Source organism: Sciurus carolinensis, chromosome X (genome assembly GCF_902686445.1).
Source record: "Sciurus carolinensis chromosome X, mSciCar1.2, whole genome shotgun sequence".
Classification (NCBI taxonomy): Eukaryota; Metazoa; Chordata; class Mammalia; order Rodentia; family Sciuridae; genus Sciurus; species Sciurus carolinensis.
This window is the reverse complement of record NC_062232.1, coordinates 45305493-45323611: the sequence shown is the minus strand read 5'-3', so window position 1 is coordinate 45323611 and position 18119 is coordinate 45305493. Positions and strand designations below refer to the sequence as shown.

General features: G+C 37.8%; 1 pseudogene; it reads left to right on the top strand.

Moving 5' to 3' along the window:
* Window positions 1–362: 362 nt before the first annotated feature.
* On the top strand, window positions 363–1756 carry LOC124971463 (zinc finger CCHC domain-containing protein 2-like; annotated as a pseudogene).
* Window positions 1757–18119: the final 16363 nt, after the last annotated feature.

Genomic DNA, 18119 nt, shown 5'->3' with positions numbered 1-18119 from the left:
TGGACTAGGAATGTAACTTGGTGCCAGAGTGCTTGACTAGCATGCACAAGGTTCTGGGTTCAATTCCCAGTACAAAAACAACAAAAATTTTGATATCATGTTCTTTGACCATAAGAGAACCAAGTGAGAAATTTGTAAATAACCCATGGCTCAAGGAGGATATGTCAAAGGAAATAAAACATTGAAGAAACAGAATGAAAATAAAAATATAACACATCAAAATGTGTTGGATATAGCCAAAGCAGTGATGAAAGGGAAATTTATGAAATTAAATGCTTACATTAGAAAAAAGAAAGCTCTCAAATAATCTAAGTTTCTACCTCAAGAAACTAGAAAAAGAAGAAAAAGAAAGGTAATAATATATGCCAGAATTTCAAATTGATCCCTTGAACTCACCTAAGTATCCACATATTCCTTTTATGCTAACTTTACACTATGGTATGCACAAGTAGCCCAGAATTGTAAAGTTGTCATCCCTCCACCCAAATCTGCAGATGGCAAAAAAATAGGGATGCTTGTTCCTAGTCCTGTTGCTATTTCTGCAATAAGGGAGTTCACAGTTTCAACCCTGTGGAATCTAGGGCCAACAGCTTCTCCTGAAGAAAAACACCTTGAATCACTGGCTTCCCCTTTACCTATTCCATCAACCTTCATTTCACACAGTACTACTCCTGCTTTGCACCTAACATTTCAGAGGCTAAAATTGCCACCACTACAGGGATCTTCTGAGAGTTATGCAGTTAATATTCCACAAAAACCACTGGAAATCTGAGCATCAGATCACCAAACACTGCCTTTATTCCTGTTCATAATCCAGATAGTTTTCCAGGATCTCCTGTGGCTACTACAGACCCCATCACAAAATTTGCATCCCAAGTGGTAGGACGAAATCAAATGGTGCCTTAAATTGGGGGAAACACAGGGACAATCCCTCAGCCTGTTAATGTGAAGGTCTCTCAGCTGCACAGCCATAAGCTTCCTATACCTTACCAGGCTCTCCCCTTACTGATAGTATGTTACCTACCCCAAAATCCAATGTGCTCAACACAGCAGTCACTTCTGCCCAGTCAGCAAGTGCAGGCATCAGCCAGACCCAGTTCACTGTTCCTCCTGAGGTTCTAACTCACAGCCCAGGCCCTGCCACAAACTCCAGCCCTACTCTGAAATATATTACTGTGCAGAGTGAGAGTACATCCTACATCCATGCTAAGGGGAACACGAACACTAATGGTACAATAGTGCCATCATAGCAGATGGGCTTGGGTCCTTGTGATTCTTGAGGACAAAGCTGCAGCTGTGGGACCAATGGAAACCTTTGGCTAAATAGTTACTATTATCCCAATCCAGTGAACCAAGTCCTGTCTTTCTTCATTCCCCCATCCATTTTTAATGGTGGCTATCTCAACCAAGAACTTCCTAGCAATGGAAACCAACTTCCTTTTTTTCTGCCTCAGACTCCATATACAAATGGACTGGTGCATGACACAGTCATGAGGAACCACGCCCACTACAGCATGCAACAAATGGCAGGATTTAGGAGATTCTATCCCATATTTCCAGCACCTAACATATTTGCCAATACCAGTGGTTCAGGCCCAAGAAGAATGGGAATATCTCATGTTACAATTGTGGTGTAAGTGGACACTATGCACATGACTGTAAGTAGTTGTCCATGGAGGCCAATCAGCTTGCACATACAGACAGATATGCACCTTCCCTCCCCCATTCTAATGATACAATGAATTCTGCAGACTGAAACAAGTAAAACTTCCCTATTTAATACACTCAAGTATGGGGAGTCATGGGGTGTAGAGGGGAGAAAAGAAACGTATTTTGTTTGTTTCTTTGTCCATACATTTCCTAGATTTCTATGCAGTTGGGAGTTTTTATTTCTCTTGTACCAATGTCCAAAACAAGAAAGAATGCAATACTTCTGAATCTCTGGTCTCCTGATTCAATAACAGGTTTATATGTATGATACTTGTCACTTAAACTTCAAACTATCAAAAGGAAAGTATTGATGTGTGCTTTTTTTTCTTAACACTGATTACTTGCTGTGTACAAGATTTACTGAATCTTTAAAACTGTGTATTTGACCCTTTTTTTTACAACGCTGGTGACAATCATATGGTTTTGAAAAAAAAAAAAACTTTGCTTCTTCCCCAGCTTTTCTCACTGTCACCCTAAACTACACTTTTCTGGCACCCTCACCCTTTCCCTGACCTGCAGCAGAAATAGTTGGAAGTGTACTTGCCCACATTTCTGTAAACCGTTCTGCATATAAAGGGAAAGTAAAATATTTCACCTTAATCTTACAGGAGAAATTAAATTCCCAAGATAGTATCTTTATGTGTAATAAATAGCATAACACAAATACATATATATAGTGCTTATTGTCCAAATAAACATGAACATAAGTGGAAGCAAAAGGAAGAAGTCAAACCATATGAAGCTGAAAAAATACGGCCTATGGACAGAAAACTTTTTCATAAAAAAAAAAGAAAGAAAAAGAAAACAACTCTTTCATTCCATTGTACTTTTCTAGTCTGTTGCTTCAGAGAGACCCAAAGTGAACACACTGGTGTGAATGTCATTCTCTGTGTGCTTGTGTTTGTGATGAAAGTTGACAGCCAGTTTTCATCATCTACCACCATGTCCTGCTCAAAGACACTACTTGAGTGAAGATTTCTTCTTTCAACTGTTAGTGTTATGTTGTGTTTAAAACATGTGTGGTTTATTGCAATCTGAACAGAAGCTATGGGTTTCTACAAAAAGGTAGGTATTTATTACATAACCTGTCTTTTGTAGCAAAGTCACTTTCATAACTATTTAACACTATGCTTGTTTATAATGTGAAGGATTTAATTCTGAGTGTGTTAAGATGGTATTAATCATGTCAGTGTCATGTCACTAAGTTTAATGCTGCTGTTTAAAAAAAATTAAGCAAATCTATATACTAGATTGCTTCCAGGTAATTTTTTTATTTCCTAAAGTGCACTGAGGTTATCTGGAAGATTGGGTGTATTTTTGGTGATTATTCAACAACAATAAACAACTACCACTGTATAGTCATAGGTTTAAAAGTTGGGGGTTTTGTTTTCCCATTCCTCAGTATAAAGCAGAAATGATAGATTTTTTTAGTGTATGGAATAAAGTTGCTATGCAGCAGAGGAACTTAAATATTTGGTCTTGGTTCAGAAGCCTAACATATTGCTAGGCAAAAGAAAAAACTTGAATAAAAGGAAGTTTAATTAATAAACTTAAAGGAAGTTTAAGTTTAATTTAATTTATGGAGCTTATTTTATGATTAAAATACTGTATTGTACATAGGAGTTGCAGTACCTTCTTTTTACTTGTATGTTTATCATATACTTTGATATTTGAAATGTTATGTGCTAGAAAGGCCACTTACATTTCTAGAACAGATAGGATTTTATGCAACCTTTTTTCCTTGCAGCAAAAAATTAAAAAGTTTAAAATACAAAAATTAAAAAGCATAATAATGGAATATTAAGAACAATTGTATGTTCACAAATTTAACATCTTAGAAGAAAAGTATCCATTTATAGAAAAGAAGAACTACCTAAAATCAACCACCATTTGACCTAATTATACTACTACTTGGCATATACCTAAAAGACTTAAAATCAGCATACTATAGTGACTCAGTCACATCAATGTTTATAGCAGCTCAATTCATAATAGCTAAGCTATGGAACCAACCTAGGTGCCTTTCAACAGATGAATGGATAAAGAAAATGTGGTACATATCCACAATGGAATAAAACTCAGCCATAAAGAAGAATTAAATTATGGAATTCGCCGGTAAATGGATGGAACTGGAGACTATCATGCTAAGTGAAATAAGCCAATTCCAAAAAACCAAAGGCCAAATGTTCTTTCTGATATGGGGATGCTAACTCACAACAGGTGGGGTGGGGTGGGGTCACCAGAATGGACAAGGTGGAGGCAGAGGAAGGGAGGGGAGATGGGAATGGGAAAGACAGTAGAATGATGTGGACATAACTTTCCTGTGTTCACTCGACCAGTGTAACTCCACATCATGTACAACCACAAAAATGGGAAGTTATACTCCATGTATATATAATATGTCAAAATACATTCTACTGTCATGTATAACTAAAAATAAATTTAAAAAATTTTAAAACTACCTAAACACAAACAAGATTAAATAGATATCAAGATAGTACTAAAAGTATTAAAGAAATTCAATTTTTTAATTTGAAATATTCCAGAAAGGTACTTCCAGATCCATATGGTCAAATTGAAAAACTTGATGAACCAGTTAAAGAACAATTAACACTAATCTACACAATCTTTTTCAAAGATTTAAAAGATGAAGAAAAATTTCCCAACTCATTTGATAAGGCTAATATTAACTTGATACAAGTTGTTTATGTGTTAATAGTTTGTTCATTTTTATTGCTGACTAGTATTCTGTGGTATGGATATATAAAAAAAATTGTTGAATAGTTCTATTCAAGTATAGCTATTTTTTTTTCTAGATTTTGGCTACTACAAGTAATGCTGCTATGAACAATTGTATGTAGGTTTTTGTGTAAAGATAATTTTTTCATTTCTTCAGTGTAAATGATCAAGAATGAAATTTCTAAGAACTATGTCAATCACATATTAAGTTCAGTTTATAAGAAACTGCCAAACTGCATTGCCAAGTGGCTGTATCACTTTATATTCCTGTGAAAAATTGAAGAGTGATCCAGACTTTCTTCATCTTCACCAATACTTGGTATTGCCACTATTTTTTTAAAAATTTTTGGTCAATCTAATAACTTTGTAGGGTTATCTCATTGCAGATATAATTTCTTTTTCTGATGGCTAATGATGAGACTTGATGAGTCCCGGTGAGTCCTTTTACATTCAAAACAAGAGTGCTTACTTTTTCTCCTGCATCTATGACAACTTTTGGGTGTGTGTGTTTGTGTGTGTGTGTGTGTGTGTGTTTATCACAGGGTCCCCTTTCTGTAATGTCTTTCCTTTGCACTTCCACTGCTTTTTTGTTTCTGTGTCCATCTCCCCTCTTGATTGTGAGATACCAGATGCCAAGGACTATGAGTCATTCCTATTTCATTTGCCATTTCCAGAACACTCCTTGAAACATGGTGGGTATCACTCTATGCTTACTGACTTAATTTATTCACCTTTTGTAGTGATCCTGATAGAAATAAATAGTAATCTAGATTTCTATCTACATAAGTGTCAAATGTGAGACTTTTTTGGTATCAGATACTAGACAAACTTTCATTGAGTTGTATGTTGCATGGCCAGAACTTTGACTGACATATTTGCTTTGCCACCACACACAGAGGCAATCACAGTTTTCAGTACCCAAAAATATTTAGGTGAGCATATGCCAGCCTTTAATCATATAAAAATCATCTTCATTAATAAGTGACTAAAAATCTTCTCTATTCAATCTACTTAGTTTCAAGCAAAATACAAAATATATGGTGTCATTATAGACTAATTACCAGCTTTCCTATAGGTCCCTTGAAGACAGTGATCATGATGCATCATTCTTGTGTACCCCTGACATTCAGTAAAATGACAAGCATATTGTAGGTACTCAAATAGCATTTGTTGACTCATTTAGTACGGCTTTCTCTATATCTTTAAAAATAGACCTTGTGGGATTCTTCTTCCAGTAATAGTAGTATGAAGAGTTTGGACAATACATTTCTACAGTACAAAAGTGGAAAATTGGACAAACTTATTGAAAATAATCATTTCATGGCAATGACAGACAATAACTTGAGAAGTGTTTCTTATGAAAATCTGCTACTGTGTTGCATAAAAATGTGGGTTTGTGGCCTTTTAAAAGAGAATTGTTTTCATGCCCATTCTCCAGCTCAGATGGTAGAAATCCACAGTTTTACTATGTGGAGGCAGTGAACCAGGTATGGGAATGTTGGCAGGCTAGTTAGAAGTTTTACAGGGGGAGTATGGAAGTGGAGTGATCAAAGGGCAGTCAGTAACAATTATTCAACTCTCTGCACCTTACATTCTGATTGCTAAACTACTCATGTGTGGGGGACATGAATATTCCAGTGAGCCAGGAATAAATGAAAGTCTGGAAAGACTTATGAAATTGTCACCTTTGAATGTGTTCCTCACTCTTCATACAGCTTGGATAGTGAGCCAGTAAGGCCACCAGACTTAGCAAAGAAGACATACGATGTTCAATTAAATTTAAATTTAAGACCCACTAAAAAAATCATCTGAAATTTAAATTTGATTGGCCTTACTGTATTTTATCAGCCTTGACATATCTAAACACGTACTCTACTCAAATCATTGGCTGATGAAAGAAAATAGAAAGGTAAAGGTAAAATTCCAGGATTCCAGAATGAAAAAAGGGTTGAAAAGAAACTTGAAATGGAACCACCATTTGACCCAGCTATCCCACTTCTTAAGTCCAAAGGACTTAAGATGCAGTCACATCAATGTTTATAGCAGCTCAATTCACAATAGCTAAACTATGGAACCAACCTAGATGCCCTTCAACAGATGAATGGATAAAAATGATATTTATATATATATAATCAGCCTTGAAGAAGAATGAAATGATGGCATTTGTCAGTAAATGAATGGAGCTGGAGAATATCATGCTGAGCAAAATAAGCCAATCCCAAAAAACCAAAAGTCGAATGTTTTTTCTGATATGGGGATGCTAATTCACAATGCTGGGGTGGGACAAGTAGGGAAGAATAGAATTACTTTAGATGAGGTAGAAGTGAGTGAAGGGAGGGGAGGGGGTTTGGGGATAGGAAGGATAGTAGAATGAATGAGACATTATTACCCTATGTGCATATATAACTGTATGACCAGTGGGATTCTACATGATGTATAGCCAGGAAAAGGGAAATTATGCTCCATTATATATGATGTATCAAAGTACATTCTACTGTCATGTATAACTAATTAAAACAAATTTTAAAAATTTTTAAAAAGTTACACATGTATCAAAACATAAGGTATACAACCACAAATATACACTGTTTCTACTAATCAATTAAAATTAATTAATTTTTTAAAAAGGTTAAACAGAAATAATGTTGTCTATATTGTAAAAGAGTCTGTTTTCTTAATTTGAGTAGTCAGTACCACAATAATTGCCATCTAAAATGAAACTGAAAAACCCAACTAAAATGGAATTGCTATAACAAGGTATCTATAAGGTTCATCTTTCAAAGTAGTTACTAGAATTTGACTCTATGTGAGAGTAGATGTTTAATTTAAAAGATAGAGAAATTAATGTAACTATTATAAATACACCCAACAAATTTAAGAAATAAGTATTTAGTAAATTAAAGGAAAATACGTTGAAAATGGGTTAAAAATGGGAAGCCTCCACAAATAAAACAGGTGCTACCTGGCTGATTAAGCCTGAAGCCCATCTCTGCTGGTATCTGCAAAGCCCTCTGAATCTGGGTCTCATACTCCATCCCTATCTAGAGTTATCTGTTCCACACCTCAGGCTGTAGGGACACGTAGCCCCTATTCCTTCTTCATGGTAGCTGCCTCCCCCACCCTACTCCAATGTAATCCCTTGGGGTCTTACAACACAGCAGGAACCAAGATGGACTCCAAAAAGATAAATTCCTAAACACCAAACTGCTGATTTTACAGATGATGGGATAATCCAGTACAGATAGAGAATATGATAGCAAAGGAGAAAATTATAACTGCAAAAGTCCATCCCTTAAGAAGGTGGAAATGCACAGGATCCAGGTGAAGGGCTTGACCTCAAATAAGATCAGGTCACTTCCTCCAGAGATTACAAATGCAGATCCAGTGTTGTTGGGAAGCAGTAAGAGTTCTATCTGGATTTGTTTTCTCAAGGAAGTAGCAGAGAATATCATGAGATGAGTTGGTGCTGGTAAAGTAGACAAGACAGAAGATACAGGTATGGCTAGCGCAGTCTGGCAGCAGGTTCAAAACATCAACAGTCCCTCCTTCAACAGTCAGCACTAGGAAGGAAAAGTGAAGGCCAACACCAAGCGGGAGACTAGCAAGGACCTCACTGCGTTCCTACGCGCAGGCCCAGAACCCGCCAATCCTAGACCAGCTTCTCCCTCCCGTCCCCGCCCCCCAACCGCCTTTGAGCTGCGTCTTTTTCTTTGATGCTGTTGCTATAGTTCCAAGAGTGGAACTAGAGATGGCTTCCACTCTGGGGTCAGGTTGCCTGACCCACTTCTGGCGGTACTGGACCATACTTTGGTCTCGCTTGGCTTCTCCAGCCAATGACTCCGAGTTCTCCGAAGATAAAGAGCGGAATAGGTGGGTTTTTTCCTCCAGAGTTGGTGGTAATGTGTCTCAACGGCCTGGAGATGGCAGTGCTGCGTCGCGCACTGGCCTTGAGCTCCTCTCCCCCCCTCCCTTCGCACTTGAAAAAACGCCGCAGAGACTTTCTGGTGAACAGACTGGTTTTTCCGCTGTCTGAGCCAGACAGAACCTGAAGCAGTGGTTGCAGCTTCTGCTGTGGTTCTTTAGGAAAACTGACCATCTGGAAACAAAATTCTTTTGATTGTCAAATTAGCAGTTCTCTTGAGGGACTGTCTTGATTGTATTTCTCTTTCTCTGAATGGTCTTCTCTCTCCAAGTCGTCCTGGGGTTTTATGGACCTTTATCAATATATTTTTCTTCCTTTGTTGGAGTCAATATTACTGTAGAAAATTTGTTAGATGGATAAAGTGTTAAAGCTAACCTTGTCCATGGCTTATCATGATCATTAATAATATCTTCTGATAAATTTGTTTAGAGGTTTTTCATTCATAAAGGTGTATTTAAAACAAATAACATTAATATTGCATCGTGATTTCAACATTCCACTTTATAAACAGTTTTACATTTTGAAAAATCATTTTCATATTATTAGTCACTTTTTGTTTTTTTAAAAATGCAACCTATTGTAAAATGTTGAGAGTTTCAGTAAAAATGAGTTCAAAACATTCAGATACTCAAAATATTATTATCCAAAAACAACCATCACCAGACAGCCCTGTGAGGGCAGGAGCTGTTTTGTATGTTTGTTTCTCTCTTTTGTCCCAGGCATCTGGGAGAGTATCTAGTTAAGTGGGTGTTCAACAAACCTTGTGAAAGAAAATGATATATATGTCCTATCATGTATATACATATATATGCACTTAAATACATTTATATGCATATACATATATGTATATGTTAAGAAGCTAGTCAGCCATGAATGGGTAAGAAGGGAAAGGACATAGAAGTGTAACTGAAAACCAGATTACCTTATCTGACAGGCACTTGGAAGGTGGGAGCCTGATATGTCAAAACCTCCCCCAACCATAATTATATCCCATTCAGAAAAACTATTGCTCTAAGATTATGTCACACTCTACCAGATGGCCTAGACCCTCTCATCATCAAAACTATCACAATCCCCAATCACTCTGGCAACCAAAATATCAAGACCCTCACAAAGTTACCTTACTACGGGTTATTCAAAGGGTAAAAACCCAATTAAGAGTGCAGTAAATTGAGGCAGGAACTCAATTCCTTTAAAACTCCAAATCTGTGAGCACCACATCATTCTATCTTGGAGGTGGTCCATGAAGTTCCTATGTGTCAGTCAAAAGTCAGAAGATGGATGTGGGTATGACTCTCTGGAAATGTCCCAATAAAACTAGAAGGCAAGAGGGTACACTATCCTTCTCTATGAGAAGACCCACTCTCTCCCTTGAGAGTGTCCCCCACCTTTCCTATCTCTTCTAATAAACTCATGACTACTACTCTGAGAGACACATCTGAAATCTTTCTGGCCTGAACTCGAAGAACTAGTGAAGAGGGGGCCCCAGCAACTGCCTCAGCTTTGAAGCATGGCTAGTGACCTGTAACACATGTATACACATCTATACATACATATGGTTTAATAACACTGGAAAATAATATATCAATGAATTTCTACATGATTTTTTCTCATTTAGCATTTTGTAGTCAGCATTTGCATATGTCATTAAAAATCTACTGATTTTAGCTGGTTCATTTGACTTAGTGAAGGCCATTTAGGTAGCTGGTAGAAGACTCAGGACAAAGTTTGAGTCTTTCCAGGTTCACAGGTGTTCCTTCATTCCATAATAATCTCACTGAGGATTAAATAAATAAGATGTAGCATTTAATTCCCTTTGTAGATATGGTAGATTTTTTATTGTTGCTCTATATTTTGATCAGCTGTCAATATTGTAGGTCTTTCTATAAGAATCCTGCCATGGATCAAGTTAATTCATAAAACTGAGATTCTGGAAGGCATCCTAACATTATTTAGTACAGTAGTAAAAAGCTAGTAAATCTGGCCGGCTTCATTAACTTGTGTCATGTAATGAGGAGCTTGGGATATGAAGAATACAGTAAATATGAACTTAGGAGAAAAATTATGGATATGCTATTGGAATTAAGAACATGGTCATTTGATAGCACACAGTATGTGTGAAGCAAATATGCTCTGACTGCAAAGGACGTTCACTTCCCAAGTGTAGTTAAAATGCCCAAACAGCCTTTGGCGTACCTTAAATATCTGGTGGGGGAAAAAAGTCCCATGTGTACTATTAAAAAAAATCCTTGGAAATAACACTGTAGACAAATAATCTGAATCCATTTACATTGGCAACTTTTTACCTTAAAGGGATGGTTTGATTTGGGCATGCAGTCTCTTACCATTTTTCACATCCTGAAGGCTCATATGGAGGGCCTTAGGTCAGGGTTAAAGAGAACTTTCCTTCCACTCTCAGTTTTACCACTTTCTTATTTCTGCTATCTGAGTTACTTTGCTACTCTGGACTTGGTCTTTCCTAATCAAAACAAGAAGTCAGGCTTAGTGAGTGGATGGCAGAGGGAGGCAGATCCAAGCACAGGAACTCTTGTATTTCCTATTATACACTACTTTTTAAAAAAGAAAAGACATAAGAAATGAGTTTAATTTCTAAAAAACTTGAAATCAATGGTTTACCTGGTCAGTATATAGTCTCCCCCCACAGATGAGAGATAAATTGAAAAGTAGAGAAGGTATGAAAATGAGTGGTCTCAGCCATCCTCAGGAGAAAGAAACAGTAAAAAGAAATGTCTAAGTACATGGGAGGACAGAATGTATCGTCAGGTACAGGGTGTTCACCAGAATTATGATTTAAACACTACAAACTGATTGCTTACTGAGAGCAGACTTTAGTCTAAAGATGTAATTTTCTCAATCATTAAAAACATTTTGAAAGATGAATGTTTTAAAGATGTCATTAGCCACAATCTCATGGTAACTAGTCAATTGAAGTACGCACTATGTCATAATAGTCGCTGGTATAGCAACAGTAGTATTCTAACAGGACACAAGGAATGTCCCTTCAGTGTCTCTATACCACTTGATAAGGGTTTTAACAGCAAATAGTCACTGGAAGCTACAAGTCTTAAGAGTTATCATATGGAGGGGGTTAAAATCACATAACCTGGAATTGTAATTTCAGGGAATGAAGACAATGAATGTGTTTAGGTAAATTTTGAAAACATGGTCATAAAACTTGTTGTGTGTCCATTCATAAGCATCAATGACTTCTGAAGCTCATCTAGGGAATCTAAACTTACAGCTAAACGTAGAGGTCCTGTTTTGTGTTTTTCCTCTGTGTGCCTGGGGATGAACCTACAACTGTAAATCTATTTGAGCAGCAGATGCTGACATAATTTCTCAAACAAGAACTCAAAAATATGTATTGGCACAGGCTTACAATTTAGGTGTTCAAAAGAGCAGCAAATTTCCCTCACACTTTGCAATCTCCTTGCAGGAAAAGGAAAAGAGATGGCAACCAAGAAGACAACCACCACTGCTCCCATTCCAAAAGGACTAAGAGAAACCTCTTTCAGGATTCTCGGGACAAAGAGGTAGGAATTATGGTCAGATAGCCTCTATTTAATTCAGTGCCTACACTGGATGATTCAGTTTGAAATCTGCAATGAGAAGAATATTATTCCAAGAGGGCATTTACAAATATTATTCCTTAATTGCAGAGGCTTCAGAGCCCCAGATCTTCAGCATGATTATCAGTATCCTACAGAAGGATGCACAGGAAAACCAGATTTTGTCAAACACAATCAGTAGGAATTAAGCCCTAGACATTTTTTCCACTCATACAAGCGAGAAATAATAATTTTACTGTCCTTAATTTTAGATAGAAAAAGTATTTCCAAGCACATAATCATATCTTATGAAGTAGAAGGCAATTCTTGATTTCTCCGTGGAAACATGGAAAATGAAGTTGAGGGGTGGTTTTTAGTGATTTTGCAAAACTTGAATGGTGCTGGAATTGAAGAGTTTGAATTTTAATTTCGAGACTTAATATTAATGACTTGTGTTCATTAGCAAGGTTTTCTTTCAGTTGACGTGTAGCTTACCAGTACAGTATGAAAAGAGAATTTTAAAGGTTTTCTGAATGAATCCTGTTAGTTTATGACCAAGTATTGCTTGCTTTTAGCCTTCATGAGCAAGAGATGAAAGGATTATAAATCCATGTCCTCCTGGGCCTTGGACACAGATAGGGATATTTGCAGATCCTGGGCAGACACTTGGATGGGTAAAATGATATGTCATGTGATTTGTTCTCTTGGCTGATGTACTTATTACATATAGTTGCATGTGTATGAACATTCCACTTTATTTTTAATGTTCACACCTTCAAACTTACAGCACCATTTTTCCTAGAAATATGTCCCTAGGGAGATCAGTATTTCAAGTAGTGCAAGAAGATTTCAAGTAGTGCAAACCAGTATAAGATTTCAAGTAGTACAAACATGAAGACCCAAATGTTTCTGTATATTTGTATCATACTTTCCAGGAACATTGACTTCATATTGTTTTTTTGACTAGTGAGTGGTAGAAAACATTGAGGTGAAAAAGTATGTAAACATGAAAACCAGTGACATGCTGAAAACAGCTCCACCAAAAATGGTTTTCTCCTGCTGAAACAGAAAAGGATTTGGAGCCCTGATGCGGGAATTCCAAAGAAGCAGCACAAATGAGAGAAAAATGAAAACAGGACCCTACACACATATAAAATGAGAGATCTAGGAATCCTTGGTTTTTCACAACTGGGAGGATCTCTCTCCTTGTCAGATCATTATTTGAGGTAGTATAAATACAGATGACAATGGGAATATTTGGAGATTCCTTAGAAAACTTGGAATGGAACCACCATTCGACCCGGCTATCCCACTCCTTGGCCTATACACAAAGGACTTCAAATCAGCATACTACAGTGATGCAGCCACATCAATATTTGATGGATTTTTGAAAATCCTTTTCCTCTTGAATTAGTTTGGGTTCATTCTCATCACATTTGGCTGCATGCATTCCAAGAGAAAGAAGTGCTCTTGGAGCCTTTTGGTGGATGGAACTTTAGTTCAGTCGAAAAATGGACGTTAGTGGTCTGGAAAGCTACTTGGAATTCAATGTCTGGTCCAACTTTGTATGAGAGAAAGTACACCACTTAAAGCATAGATAATTTAGCCCATCAGTGCAGAGAGGTTAAGGCATGGATATCATTGCCTTCCTGATTTGGAGAGTGATGTAATTCAACAGCCTAACTAATTTGGAACCTCAGGCTTCCTAGGATTCCACAGTTTCAGCGGTATTAGGGAGCAGGGGCCTGTCAGTTTAATTGTGTTGGAACGTTGGTAGCACATACTTCGAGTGTTCTAATGGATTTGGTTGGGATTATTGGTGTCAGCTAATCTACTTTCTGCACATGCCTTGGAATTAAACTCATATTACACTTTTAGGGATGCAGTATGTACTGAGTGGATTTTGTGTTTCTGTTGGGGTTCACACAAATGAATAGCTCTGAGGTATGGGGAAATGGAGTTGAGAGGAGAGCCAGGGCCTGCAAGAAAGTAAAATCCTGGATTCACCTGCTTTTACAATTAGGAGGCATTATGTATCATGATGTATCATAAATGTGCACATGAACACCTGTTCTGTTTTATGAAGATATTCTGTAATCAGTATTCTTGCTTATTGCTTCAGTTGATCACACCGTTTGTCCCACTAGCCTGCGAAGGTGCTCACTCCACTTTCAAGCTAACCTTGTGTCTTTCTTAATTTTCTGTTGATTGCTGTGTCTTTCCTCGCACCTTTGTTCCGAGCTGCAATCTGCATTCACTTCCTCTTACTTCACTCTCTTTTCAATGTAGACCTGAGCTTGTCGCTGAGCCTCAAGTAGCTGTCCCAGCAGACTTCTTAGCATGGCATCTGAGGACCCTGATGAACTAGCCCTATCTTCTCTTGCATATGTTTTCTCACAGTCTGTCTTTTCTGGGAGGCACCGGCCACGCCACATTACCAACGCTATCTCCTCAAAGAATCTTCACTCTGCTTGTGGTCTTCTTGTTCTCCCCATTTGTCACACTCTGCCTATTAATAGCCTCTCCACCCTGCAAGGCCTAGTTCAGGTGCCTTTCATATTAAGATACCTACCCTTTCCCCAGTCAGCATTCTTTGCTGCATTCCACTCATTGGAAATAGACACAGTGCCGTCATTTTTTAAGCATTCTCTTTTATTGACTCAGGAGCTATCTGTCGAATCCCTATGCAGCCATAGCAGAGTGTGTCCTTGCACACAGTTAGACATGCAAGTGCCTGTTCAGACACTGGCTAGGAATCAGAACACATTGTACCTACTCAAGAGCCTCTCAGAAGAGGCTCTCACAAGTGGGGCCCTGGCATGTAACTGTGAGTCAAACTGACAAAAAGTTCCACAGGTGATTCTGTTGCCCATCCTCAAATAGAGTATGGCAAATCTCTGCTGGCCTCAAAGCATCTTTGCTTATGGGATAAACATGGAGATTTCATTATGGATCCAAACCACCTTAAGTCCTGACTTTGCACACACAACTTGGCCCCAGGATTTCTGTCATGTGCCTTTGTGAATTTTGCTTGGTGAGCTGACCCTGTTGAGTACCTTCACGGATGTGATAGTATTTTGCTGCATACATGAATTTGTGAGAACTTCTGTACTGTATTTGCCTTGCACAGAGATTAGCACTACCTGTGTATTTAAAAATAAGAAAGAAAAGCAGTGAGCTTTGTAGCTGTCCCGTAGGGTAGGCATTCTGATGAGAAGTTTCTGTGAGCATTCAGAAGGACGAAAAGGATTCCTATTTTATGAGTCTTTCTCCATCATGAAGCCTTTAACATCTCATTCATCCCCTGGTTAAAAAATGCTTTCTTTTATAAATCAAGCTTAGTAAGGTTGATTTAAAGCTTCTATACAAGAGCAGATGTTGAGACAGTTAAAACCATATACCATTAATGTGCAAACATTTCCTCCCAATGGATTTGAGAGTGAAAGAATTCATACAACTGGTTATCTCTCAGGACGGACATTCGCAAAGGTAAAGTGCAACAAAGCCCAGATTATATAATATGGGCTACATGTATTACATAAACTGCACTGTTGGACTAGACAATCTTATTATATATGAACGTTTAGATGTTCCTTTGTAGGTTAAAGAATAAACCTTCTACCCCAAAATCTCACTTATAGCATCATGGTCCATTTTAACTCTTGGCATGGACATCAGAAGTGACTGAATTCTAAAACACGTTTTCCTTGGTGTTATAGTAGCATACTTACAAATAAAATCTTATTCTTTACAAAAGTAATAGATTTGTTGCACATGCATTGGAATGTGAAGAGACCCAAAAATAAAACTAAAAACTATTTGAATTCTTTGCCTGCGTTGCCATTTTTGATATTCATACATTCAGCAGATTTTTGTTGTTGTTCTGTGGCATGAACTCGGGTCACTGAGCCACATCCCCAGTACTTTTTTATTTTCATTTTTTTAAAATTTGAGACAGCATCTCACTAAGTTGCTAAGACTGGCTTTGAACTTGTGATCCTTCTGCCTCAGCTTCCTGAGCTTTTGGAATTACAGGTGTGAGTCACCATGACCAACCAGCACACAGGTTGTACAAGCACAAGAAAAAGTACATGCACTGATTTCCATCTTCCCAAATGATGTTAGAGACATCTTTTTATATCAGGAAAATGCAACTGTATCATCATTTTGAAAGGCTCTGACGATTTTATTGTATGATACTTGCAGTACAGTTTAACTACTGTGCTTTTTATAAACCTTGAGTTGATTCTGATTTTCAGTTATTAAAATGCTGATGTGGGCTGGGAATGTAGCTCAGTGGTGGAACATTTGCCTAGCATGTGCAAAGCCCTGGGTTCCATCCCCAGAAGCAATAAACTGCTGCTGTTACAATATGTGTCAATGAACAGTTGTAGTTATGTCTCTACACAAATAAGGTAAAAGAAAAACTGTTTAACTCACACAGATATTGGATAACTCCAGTTTTTCTTCCCAATCATTTTAAAGAATTCCATTCTCCCTACGAATTTTTGTGTATTATTCTCCTTTCTCATCATAGTGTAACCCTCATGACATAATGACACTGTGCAGTGGATGTGTTTGTAATGTGAGATAAAAACTGAAGCCAGGCACAGTAGCACACGCCTGTAATTCCAGTGGCTCAGGAGGCTGAGGCAAGAGGATCGCAAGTTCAGAGTCAGCCTCAGCAACTTAGCGAGGCTCTTAGCAACTCTGCGAGACCCTATCTTTAAACTAAATGTAAAAATGGGTTAGGGATGTGGCTCAGTGGTTAAGCACCACTGGGTTCAATCCTCAGTAACAAAAAAAACCTGAATTCATTGGAAATGATTTCTAGTTCTTATTTTTCAGACAGTACTTGAAAGGAAAAGCAAGGCCAAAATCCAACTGAGTGGAACCCAAATGTATGCAGTGGGTTGTCTATCTAATACATTAGCTTACTTAATTTTTGAAAATTTATAGTTAAACCACGTTGTGCCAATGGGGTTCCAGATTTTTACTTTCAGGACTAGGAAAATAATCGGTTAATGTGCTTTTGGAATTGTTTTGACATCTAGTCCTTATGTCTATTTGATAGCTCTCGCTGACAGCTTTCATCTGTGGCCTCATTTATGCGTCTTATCCCTTTCATGGGAAGGGATAGCATAGGAATCTAATTGCATAAAGAGCAACATAGGTTGCCCATCAAATCTTCTGAGTTATTTAGTGTATAACTTGAGTAGCTCTAAATGACCTATGGCTCATGGAGATTCTTGGTATAAAACTTATTACTGTTAAGATGACCTTGTGAGAAATACACTAACATTGTTGAATATCATAATGCAGATGGGCCTTACCATGAACTCCTCCTTTGGGAATCCTAACGTTGGCTTGGCAAGAAATTATTGAATATGATTGTGTTCAGGGATCCCCGAGTAGCTTCTGTGAGGTGACAAAAGACTCTAAGTGATATTATTTCAATGTACAACAATATTTCTTTCTTTTTCTTTTTGTAGTTGAACCCAGGACACTTAACCAGTGAGCCATATCCACAGTTCTTTTTATTTTTAAATTTTGATACAGTGTCTCTTTCAGTTGCTAGGAGCCTCACTCGCTTAGTTGCTGAGGCTAGCTCTAAACGTCTGAGCCCCCTGCATCAGACTCCCATGGAGCTGGTATTACAGGCATGTGCAACGACACTCAGCTATGAAAGACAATCTTAAGAGCAAAGAGACAGATAAACAGGACCAAGTTCACAGTTAGAAGATCGATGAATGCTGAGCATCACAAAGGCCAACTGTAAACCTCAATTTCATTTAAAAAACTATGTCCACTGCCTGTCAGCACACATGTGGAATCTTTTCTTGAAAAAGGAGAAGCTCATATATTCACCAGCAGGAGATATGTACAGAATCATTACATATTTGCATACATAAGGGGAGGCATGAATGTGAATGAATATATGTATCCAACAATTTATGTCCTGAATCTTAACATATACCCACATTCTGCCTTACTTTTTATGGTCATGATTTTGCTTTTCTTGGGGGGAGTGTACCAGGGATTGAACTGAGGGGCACTCAGCCACTGAGCCACGTCCCCAGCCCTATTTTGCATTTTATTTAGAGACAGGGTCTCACTGAGTTGCTTAGTGCCTCACTTTCGCTGAGGCTGGCTTTGAACTCGCCGTGCTCCTGCCTCAA